Raw genomic sequence first — 10,841 nt, 5'->3', positions numbered from 1 at the left:
GAATACAATGACTGAACTAAAAATGCAATAGAGAGCTTCCACAGCAGCCTCCATCTAGCAGAAGAAAGAATAAGCAAATTCAAAGACAGGGCACTTAAAATTACTCAGAGGGAAAAAAAGAAAAAAGAATGAAAACAAATGAAGTAAGCCTATGGGATTTACGTGACACCATCAAGGTAGCTAACATACACATTATGGGAGTTCCAAAAAAAAAAGAAAGGAGGAAGGAACAGAAAGCTTATTTAAAGAAAATAATGGCTGAAAACTTCCTAACTCTGAGGAGAGATATAGACACCCAGGAACATGAAGCTCAAAGGATCCCAAACAGATTCAACCCACGAAGGCTTCAATGAGACACATTATAATCAAACCACCAAAAATAAAATATAAATAACTTTGAAAACAAAAGAAAACAGATTTGTTACATACAAGGGAAATCCTATAGGACCATCTGGGAATTTCTCAGCAAAAGCCTTGAAAGTCAGGAGAGTGGGATAATATAGACAAAGTGCAGAAAGAAAAAGCCTGACAACCAAGAACACTCTACCCACAAAGCTGCCCTTCAGAAATGAGAGAGAGATAAACACTTTCTCAGACAAACAAAAGCTGAAGGAGTTCATTGCCACTAGATTTGCCTTATAAGAAATGCTAAAAGGAGTTCCACAAGCTGAAACAACAGAACTTTAATAATATAGGAAACATGTGAAAACATAAAACTCATCAGTAAAGGTAAATATATAGTCAAATCCCAATTACTCTAATATTGTAACGAGGGTGTGTAAATCACTTATAACTCAAGTATAAAGGTTAAAAGACAAAATATTAAAAATAGCTATAACTACAATAATTTGTTAATGAATATACAATATAAAATTATGTAAATTGTGACATCAAAAACATAAAATGTGGGTGAGTAAATGTGCAAGAGCTCATATATAATTGAAGTTAATTTGTTATCTCAAAATAGAACAATATAATTATAAGATGTTTTATGTAAGCCTTATCGTAACCACAAAACAAAAACCTATAGTAGATACACAAAAGACAAAGAGAAAGCAATCAAAGCTTACCACTATAGAAAAGTATCAAATCACAAAGGAAGATAGCAGAGATGAGGAAGGGAAAAAGAATATACAAAACATACAGAAAAACAACAGAATGTCATTAGTAAGTCCTTACCTATCAATAATGACTTTAAATGCAATGAGAGTTCAGATAGAATAGACAGGACTCAACACCTATTGCCAGCTTTTCCCTACATTCTTGCTCAATGCCATTTCCACGTCCTCGAATGCTCGCCCTCTTCCATAATACCATCTCTGCTATTTGAAATACTTCCTATTGTTCAAGATCCATTCCTAAAGGCACCTCCACCATGAAAACTACCCAGCTCAGAGTAATTTCTCCATTCTCTGCTTCCTTTTCAGCATGGATTTATATAATCTCCTGCTATACTTACCACAAACTGCTCAATTTAATATAAATATATTTGTGAATTTGTCTTTTCTCCCATACCAGAAATAAGCTCTTATTATTAAGGCAGATCTAATGCCATTACTTTTAATGGTGAAACCTGCAATTACTTTTGAACTAACCTAATAATAGGAACCATACTCTAGGCCAAAAGATAGCTGCAAGCATTTAATACCTGCAATGAAAACATGTCTGTAACCATTTTTAGGCCAATATCTGTTAGGGCAGCCTCTCCAAGCCAAATTCCTATCAGCTTATCTTGCCAGCCAGCCAAATGTAGGAGTCACTTGACACACTGGACAACTGAAGAGAACTTTCTACATCCTAAAAAGAAAAACATTTCACTAGAAACTTCCTTCCGACTGGGTTAAATCCAACATTTTGATGTACCTATGTCTATTAACCAAGATGATTTTTATCAATAGGATGCTGCCACCCACATCTGCTTATCCTGGATATTCATTACAGAAACAAAAAATCACTTTGGATAGTGTTTAATTGTAAACTAAGCACTTTTAGATGTTCATCAACAATTAAAACTCAGCAGCATTGTTTCTGTATTTGTTTAATTAATGGCAGAAGATGATAACACTGAAGTCTTTTTATCAAGGGAAAAAGACACACTGCTAGAATCCCATTCAGTCTGTTATTGCTCTAGAAATTGTACATAATAGTGGGGTGATATTGAAATCCACAAGAAATTATGTTTATTTAGTGGACCCAAACCAAGAAAGGTTATACACTGAAACAACAGCCCTCAGTGCATTTGCTTCACCGGAAGCCCCCACAGCACAGACTCCCGATACTTTTCAGCATGATTTTAGTGTAGCAGAAACAGAGAGAGAGAATAGTAGACATTGTAGAATTCCTTGTTAGGCAAAAGCCTTGGAAGTCATTCTGACCACTTTTCTTTTCTTTCATGATTAGTCCTACGTTCATTCACAACCCAGGGAAGGAAAGGCCAAAAATAGCCACGAAACCATTGTGAAGCAGCTGTCTTTGGTGCATGAAGGCAAGCAGACAGTTGGAAGTACAAGTTTAGAGAGTAAACAGAGGCTATATTGAAACAGTAATCATGCTAATTAATCATCATTTTGTTAGCAAATGTGCTGCACTTTGTATTTTCAAAGCATTGTATCATCATTAATTAATCAGCTGTAATCACTATTGCAGTGGCAAATCAAATTATATACAAGACTTGGAAAGAAATTGTTTCATATGGACTTAAAAAGGGCAAGTCGTTTCTTTCTGTTATTGTTTTTTATTTATTTGTTTGTTTCTCCATCGAACAGGCTGTGCTGTACTCTCTTTCACTTTTCTGCCCTAGCTTATGCTGTTCCTTCCACCTAGATCACGGATAACTCCTGTTCCTCTGTTAGATATCATAAGCAATGCTTTTTCCTAGAGACAGTTCTGCAGTCCTGCTAAGCTATTTTAGGGACTCCTATAGTCCTTTTTCATAGAACATTTTATCCTCTATTAAATTGCCTATTTACTTGTCTGTTACCCATGCTAGGCTGCAGGTTCTGTGAGGCAGAGGCCACAGATGACTTGTTCATCATCGCATCCCTGGCATGCTGCCTGGCGCTTGGTAGTCACCCAAAATGTGTTTTTTTAAAATGAAAAAAAAAAAAAAAAGAATCCTCTATGAGAGAGAGGTAATAAAAGGCAGTTATTGTTAACATGAGTTCTCAATATAAATTAATCTGCTCAGCACTCTAGATGCTTTATCTCATTTAATGCCCACCATGTTCCTTTGAGGTAGGTACCATATAAGCAATAGAAGTGACAGAGAGTAAATCATTTGCCCATGATCACACTGAAAGTAAATAATGAAATTGAGGTTGCATCATAGATTTCTCTGATTTCAACCCTACATGTCTATGAAAGCGATGAACAAGAAAATAAGAGGCCCTGAAATCCAGAAACTAATCTGACACAACCAGGTTTCAGTGTTATCACAAACTGGACCGATGCTAATGGGTAGGCCATATTGTTCCTCTGTTGAACATTAGCAATCTCACAAAACATCAGCAGGAGACAAGACCACTCTGAGACCGTGACAAAGTGAAACAAAATATTAGTAAGTCCACTTCGTTATTTTGTCTAAGCACACATCAAAATAAGGTCACTGTGGCAACCCCACAAAATACCAAACATCACTTTCTCCTGGCTAATATGAGTCCCTGTTGCTTCTTTACTAATTACAGCTTTACCCTTGTTCTAATCTGCTGATATGGTTTGGATCTTTGTCCTCACCCAAATTGCATGTTGAATTGTAATACCTTGCCATGCTAGAGGTGGGGCCTAGCGGGAGGTATGTAGATCATAGGTGTGGAGGCTTCGTGGCTACGTGCTGTCTTCCCGATAGCGAGTTCTCATGAGATCTGCTCATTTAAAAGTATGTGGAACCTCTCCACCACAACTCTCTCTCACTTGCTCCTGCTTTCACCATGTGACATGCCTGCTCCCCTGTTGCCTTCCGCCATAATTATAAGCTTACCAAGGCCTCCCTAGAAGCCAAGCAGATGCCAGCACCACGCTTCTGGTAAAGCCTGCAGAAGCGTGAGCCAATTAAACCTCTTTTCTTCATAAATTACCAAGTCTCAGATACTTCTCCTTTTTTGAGACAGAGTCTTGCTCTGTTGCCCAGGCTAGAGTGCAGTGGTGCAATATGGGCTTACTGCAGCCTTTGCCTCCGGGGCTCAAGTGATTCTCCTGCCTCAGCCTCCTGAGTAGCTGGGACTACAGGCATGCACCACCATGCTGGACTAATTTTTTTGTATTTTTAGTGGAGACTGGGTTTCACCATATTGGCCAGGATGGTCTCAAACTCCTGACCTCAAGTGATCCGCCCACCTCGGCCTCCCAAAGTGCTGGGATTACAGGTGTGAGCCACCACGCCCAGCCTTCAGATACTTCTTTACAACAATTCAAGAATGGTCTAATACACCTGCCTTCTTTATAAATAAGGTTTATTGAGATACCCAATCATAAGATTTCCTTCACTTCCTGACAGCAGTTATGTGAATAAATTGTTTCCCTAGACTCTCTTCAAAATCACCCATTCAAAGCTCCAATTCTTTAATAAACCTTTCTTAATATCCTCTTATTGAAACAGTTCCCATGGCATGTCTTTTGGCTTGCTGCAGTGAGAAATAAAGTCAACTTTTTCAGCTACAGGGGGTTTCTGGCTAGAGAAACCAGACAGTGGATTAATACAAAAGCACCTATTAGGCTGGAGAAAGAAAACATGGGAACTTTTAATTATAAATTTTTGTTTTGAAAAATAAGAAAAAAATCTTAACCAATATTTAATACAGTATATACACATGGTTCCCTTTCTTCATCCTTCCCTCTCTGAGATGGCCACACGACAAATTAGGTACACACAATAACTAGAGGGTCACAGAAGGACAAATACTGTACAATTCCACTTACATGCAATATCTAGCAGACAAAATCATAGAAACAGAAAGTTGAATGGTGGTTTCCTGTGACCGAGGGGAGGGAAAAATAAGCAGTAGTTTGATAGGTATAGAGTTTCAGTTTTGCAAGATCAAAACGTCCTAGAGAACTGTTATACAACAAATGTATATATAATTCATACCACTGAACTGTGCACTTTGAATGAGTACGAGAATATATTTTACATTATGTGTTTTCTGTCATGATTAAAACAAACAAACAAACAAACAAAAAAAAAACCTAGAGGGAAGAGTGAGCATTCTACTGGAGGATTTGACATGGCAGCCATAGTCTTTAGTTCCCTTCCTGGACACTGCAACACACTGCAGGTGACATTGTTTCCAGCAACAAAGTTTGTATCTTACATAATTAGTCACTGATAATATACCTTAGTAACTAAAACTTGAACCATGTTATGAGGGTACTGGTACTATTTATTAAACCATGGTAACTGAAATTCATTTGACGGACTTCGTCTTTCATTTACGTTTTCCTCGAAGAATGTAATAGTATATGCCATGTTAAAAAAAATAGATGAGAAGGACAAAATCCCTCACTTCAACAAGTTTACAGTTTAATGGGTGTCAATAAAATACATAAATTCTGTAATCTGATAAACATAATGATAAAAAATAATGTACAAGTTTACAGGTGAGTGAAATTACCCTTGGTCAAAGGATCAAAAAGATAATGAAGCTAATGGCATGGAAGACAAACATTTTCAAAGTTATTCCCATGGTTTCCTGGCTTTCTACTGACAGGATCACACTTTTACTTGTTTTTTCCTATTTCCCAGATGTTAGTTGTTTTGCTGCTTTAAATAGTGTTACGATGAATAACTTTGTAATTGCAATAACTTTGAAGTGGAATACGTAGACAAATGGGCATGGAGATTTTTAAAGCTGTTGGTGCATACTGCTGGTCCTAAAATGTTTAATGCCATTAGCTTTTATGATCTTTGTCTTCATTCCTCAATCAAAACTACTTTTACTCACCTATGAGCTTTCATAGCATCTTTGATCCTTATGTTCATTGAGTTATATTATTCTATGCATAAAAATGTAGAAACAATACTTATAAGGTATTAGGGACCTATTTTTCTAGGGAGACAAAATTGGGAAAATAGCATGCATTGCTTACTGATTGCCAACAATCAGAGCTGTCTCAGAGAACAAGAGTATCTCCAAAAAATATCTTCTGAGCTTTCTAGGAATTATAATCCATGTGGAAAAATTAACCATATTGGTGAAATATTTAATAGTTTAGGAACATTTTGCACTTTGATAGCTTAAGAAAAAAACCTCTTTGTGACTATTCAAAGAAACCTTTTTAAAAAATGTAGTCAACTTGTGCTTGTCTTCCTTCTACCACCAAACTGGGTTCGGTGCCACTAACAGTAAGGGCTCTAGAGAAGAGTCAGGGGATAGATGGTGTGGGAGTGAATTTTGTTTATGTTTGGCATTGTGTCTACATAAAAATTTCATAATGGTTTTGAAACCATACACAAATAGTGAGTGATTTAAAAATTAGAATTTTGCATATCTCAGGTTTTACATACCAACATGAAGCTAGAATTACTCTGTACTTCTTTCATTCTTATTCTGCTCTATTTCAGGAGAATGTAAAGATTATATTTCATTAATTTTTTCTCCAAAAGGTTTCCAAAGCATTAGGTACAAACATCAAATGAATATATGGACATTGCCTCAATTTTCCTACATAACAGGCTCACATCTTTTGATAAAAAGTAAAGAACTGGAGACTTTCTGTTTCTAGTCTGGCCTGTGAAGAACTTAGAAGTTGTCACACTTCCTAACAAGAAGCAAAAAGCTGAACAACCTGAAAAATCAACAGCACTTCTTAGATCTGTCAGAGAACTGAGGTCACAGGGCAAACCACTGCCCCAAACTTGAAGAGAGCAATAGGCAAACACAGAGAATTGGAATTTACCACAGCAGAAACCCCAGAGGCAGGTTAGAAAACCTCAGCCTAAACTAGTAGCAGGGCAGGAAAACTTGAATGTCTAGAGGCTGAATGAGAACCAGCATGAGACCTTAAAATTTTAGGAGGACCCAGGCATAGGGGAGCCCTCACTCTTTGTGAGTTTTAACTCTGGGAACTCTACCGTGACCATGTCCTGATAGTGAATATTGGAGAAAAATCTCCTTATGCTTCTGGCAAGGGAATGAAAAAAGAGTCTATCTGTTCTGTTTAACAAGTCCTGTCCTCAGGACCAGAAGCTAACCTGCTAGAGTTTTATCAGAGCCCAACCTACCTGGGGGAAGGGAAATATCCAATGCCAGCACTTTGTAGCCATCCTGTCCAGTCTAATAGCGGAAATAGCATTGAGAAGCACTGGCGAAGTACAGGCCCACAGAAACACTGAGACCTAATCATAGGATACAGAATGCTTTTCTTCCTTTACACCTTACCACTACACCACTAAAGGCCTAGTTGTTAGAGCTTCTTTTACGTATACACCATGTATGATTTCAACAAAAAATTATAAAGCATACAATACAGAATATAAAAATTAAAAGGCAAACAACACAGTTGAGAGAGACAGAGCAAGCATTGGAACCAGAGTCAGCTATGGCCGGTATGTTGCAATTATCTGACCAGGAATGTAAAACAACTATGGTTAATATGCTAAGGGCTCTACTGGAAGAAGTACACAACATGCAAGAACAGACAGTGTAAGCAGAGACATGGAAATTCTAAGAAAGAATCAAAAGAAAGGCTAGAGGTCAAAAACACTTACAAATGAAGAATGCCTTTGATGGACTCATTAGTAGATTAGACACAACTGAGGAAAGAACCTCTGAGCTTAAAGATATGAATAGACATTTCCAAAACTTAAAAGTGAAGAGAAAAATAAAATTAAAAAAAAAAAACAGAATAAAATATCCAAGAACTCTGGGACAACTAAAAAAGTATACCATGCACCTAATAGGAATGCCAGAAGAAAAAGACATAAAGAAAAGGGAAGAAACAATATTTAAAGCACTAACGACTGAGAATATCCCCCAAATTAATCTCAGACAGCAAACCACGGATCCAGAAAACGCAAAAATCAGCAAGCAGGATAAATGCAAAAAAGCATAACAAAAAAACCCCTACACTGAGGCATACCATGTTCAAACTTCAGAAACAAAAAAAAAATTTTTTTGAAAGAAGTCAGAAGAAAATAAAAACCCCCTTACTGACAAAGGAACAAAGATAAGAATTACATCCAACTTCTTCCCAGAAACCATGCAAGCAAGAAGAGAGTGGCGTGAAATAAAGTGTTGAGAGAAAAAAGAACACCAACCTAGAATTTTGGACTCCATGAAATTATCCTCTAAAAGTGGAAGAGAAATAAAGACTTTTTAGACAAACAAAAATTGAGGGTATTTGTGGCCAGTAGATTGAGGAATGATAAAATAAGTTGTTCAGAAAGAAGGAAAATGATATAGACCAGAAACTCAGATCTACGTAAAGAAAAGAAGAGCGTCAGAGACTGAATGAAGGTGAAACAAAAACTTATTTTTCTTATTCTTAATTGGTCTAACAGATAATAGTTTCTTCAAAATAATAATAGCAACAGTGCATTTGATTATATATGCTTATGTATAAATGAAATGAATAACAGCAATGATACAAAAGGAAGGGAGGAAAGAATTATACATTTGGAAAAGCCCATAGAATGTACAACACCAAGAGCGAACTCTAATATAAACTATGAGCTTTGTGCGTGTGTGGGGACAGGAGGTAAACAGGAATTCTACAGTTTCCTCTCAATTTTGGTATGAACCTAAAACTGCTTTTAAAAATAAAGTTGGCCGGGCACGGTGGCTCACACCTGTAAGCCCAGCACTTTGGGAGGCGAAGGCAGGCGGATCACCTGAGGTTGGGAGTTTGAGACCAGCCTGACCAACATGGAGAAACCCCATCTCTCCTAAAAATACAAAATTAGCTGGGCATGGTGGCAAGTGCCTGTAATCCCAGCTACTCGGGAGGCTGAGGCAGGAGAATTGCTTGAACCCAGGAGGTGGAGGTTGTGGTGAGCCGAGATTGTGCCTTTGCACTCCAGCCTGGGCAACAAGAGCAAAACTCCGTCTCAAAAAAAAAAAAAAAAAAAATTAAAAAACAATTTTTAAATAAATAAATAAATATAAAGTTTAATAATTTTTCAAAGCCCAGCACACTGAGATGTACTATACACCTACACAATGAATAAAATCAGAAAGTGACATCACCATGTGTTGGTGGGATGCAGAGCAACAGGAATTCTCAAATTTTACTGACAGATAGATAAATGGTATCCCTTGCAATAATGCTAAGCAGTTTTTAACAGTTAAACATACATCTACTTGAAATAGCAACAGTAGCAAAATGCTGAGAAAAACAATTATCTGATATATATTAATTTCCCTAATTATGTTATTACGAAATTGCACATTAAAACAAGATGCTACTACACACCTATTAGAATGACCAAAACCCAAAACACTAACAACAAATGCAGGCAAGGATGTTAAAGCAACAAGAATTCTCATTCATTGCTGGTGGAACGCAAAATGGCACAGTCACTTCGGAAGACAGTTTGGCAGTTTCTCACAAAACTAAACATATTCTTACCATAAAATTCAGCATTTGCACTCCATTGTATTTACCCAAATGAACTAGAAACTTATGTCCACCCTAAAACCTTCACACAGATGTTTTTAGTGGCTTTATTCATAATTATCAAAACTTGGAAGCAGCCAAGATGTCCTTCAGGAGTAGAGAAACTGTGGTGTATTCATACAATGGATATTAGTCAGCACTAAAAAAAAAAAAAAAAATTATCAAGGCATGAAGACACGGAATAAACAAATGCATATTACTAAGTGAAAGAAGCCAATCTGAAAAGGGATCATACTCCAACTATATGACATTCTGAAAAAGGCAAAACTATTACAGAGACAGTAAAAATAATTAGTAGCTGCCAGCAGTTAGAGGGCAAAGAGGGAAGGAAAGACAGAGCCCAGAAGTTATTTAGGGCAGCAAAACTATTCCATCTAATACTACGATGGTAAACACATGTCATTAAACATTTGTCAAAACCCATAAAATGTACAACACCAAGAGTAAACCATACTGTAAACTAGAGACTTTGGGTAATAAAGTGTCAGTGCAGGTTCATTGATTGGAACAAATGTACCACCTTGGTGCCACATGTTGACAGCAGGGGAGGTTGTGGATGTGTGGGGATGGGAGGTATATGGGAATTCCCTGTACTTTCTGCTCAATTTCGCTGTGAATCTAAAACTTCTCTGTATTAAAAATAATAATAATAAAGAATTAAACTTTTTTTTTTTTCCTGAAAAGAGGGGACGTGAATCTAGTAGACATTGACAGTATAGTGTAAAAAAGAAGAGAAAAGATAGACGTCAGTCAATACCTATGATGCAAGAATACAGAGTTTAGTTCATTACCTAGTGGGATGTATAAGAAAATATCCCTAAGGTGTCTATAAATGTAGAGATTGACATTTTGAAAAACCAGCAAAAACTTTGTGGGACTTCACTCATAAATGAAATGTCAACATAAATTGGCACAATTTATATAGCTAGGGCAGAAAGGAGAATTTTGTTACTGAATTTATGAAAAACCTGAAAGAGAAATCTTTTATTTTCAAGAGAATTTTTAAGAATATTATAAACTGAATAAAATATCATGTTGCTGCTACTACAAGAACAAGTTTATCTCCATTATCGATGACAACTTTCAGAGAACTACAAATCCAGTGTCACTTGGGGCTCCGTAGTTTCTACTTCCTTTGGAAGAACTATAATACAGATATTTTCAGCAAACAGACAGTACCACAAATCAACCAGCCTATTTTAATATGTCCTTGTCCAATCAAAGTAAATGAT

This window comes from Macaca nemestrina, chromosome 2, assembly GCF_043159975.1.
Source record: "Macaca nemestrina isolate mMacNem1 chromosome 2, mMacNem.hap1, whole genome shotgun sequence".
Taxonomy (NCBI): Eukaryota; Metazoa; Chordata; class Mammalia; order Primates; family Cercopithecidae; genus Macaca; species Macaca nemestrina.
Note: the sequence above shows the minus strand (reverse complement) of the source record.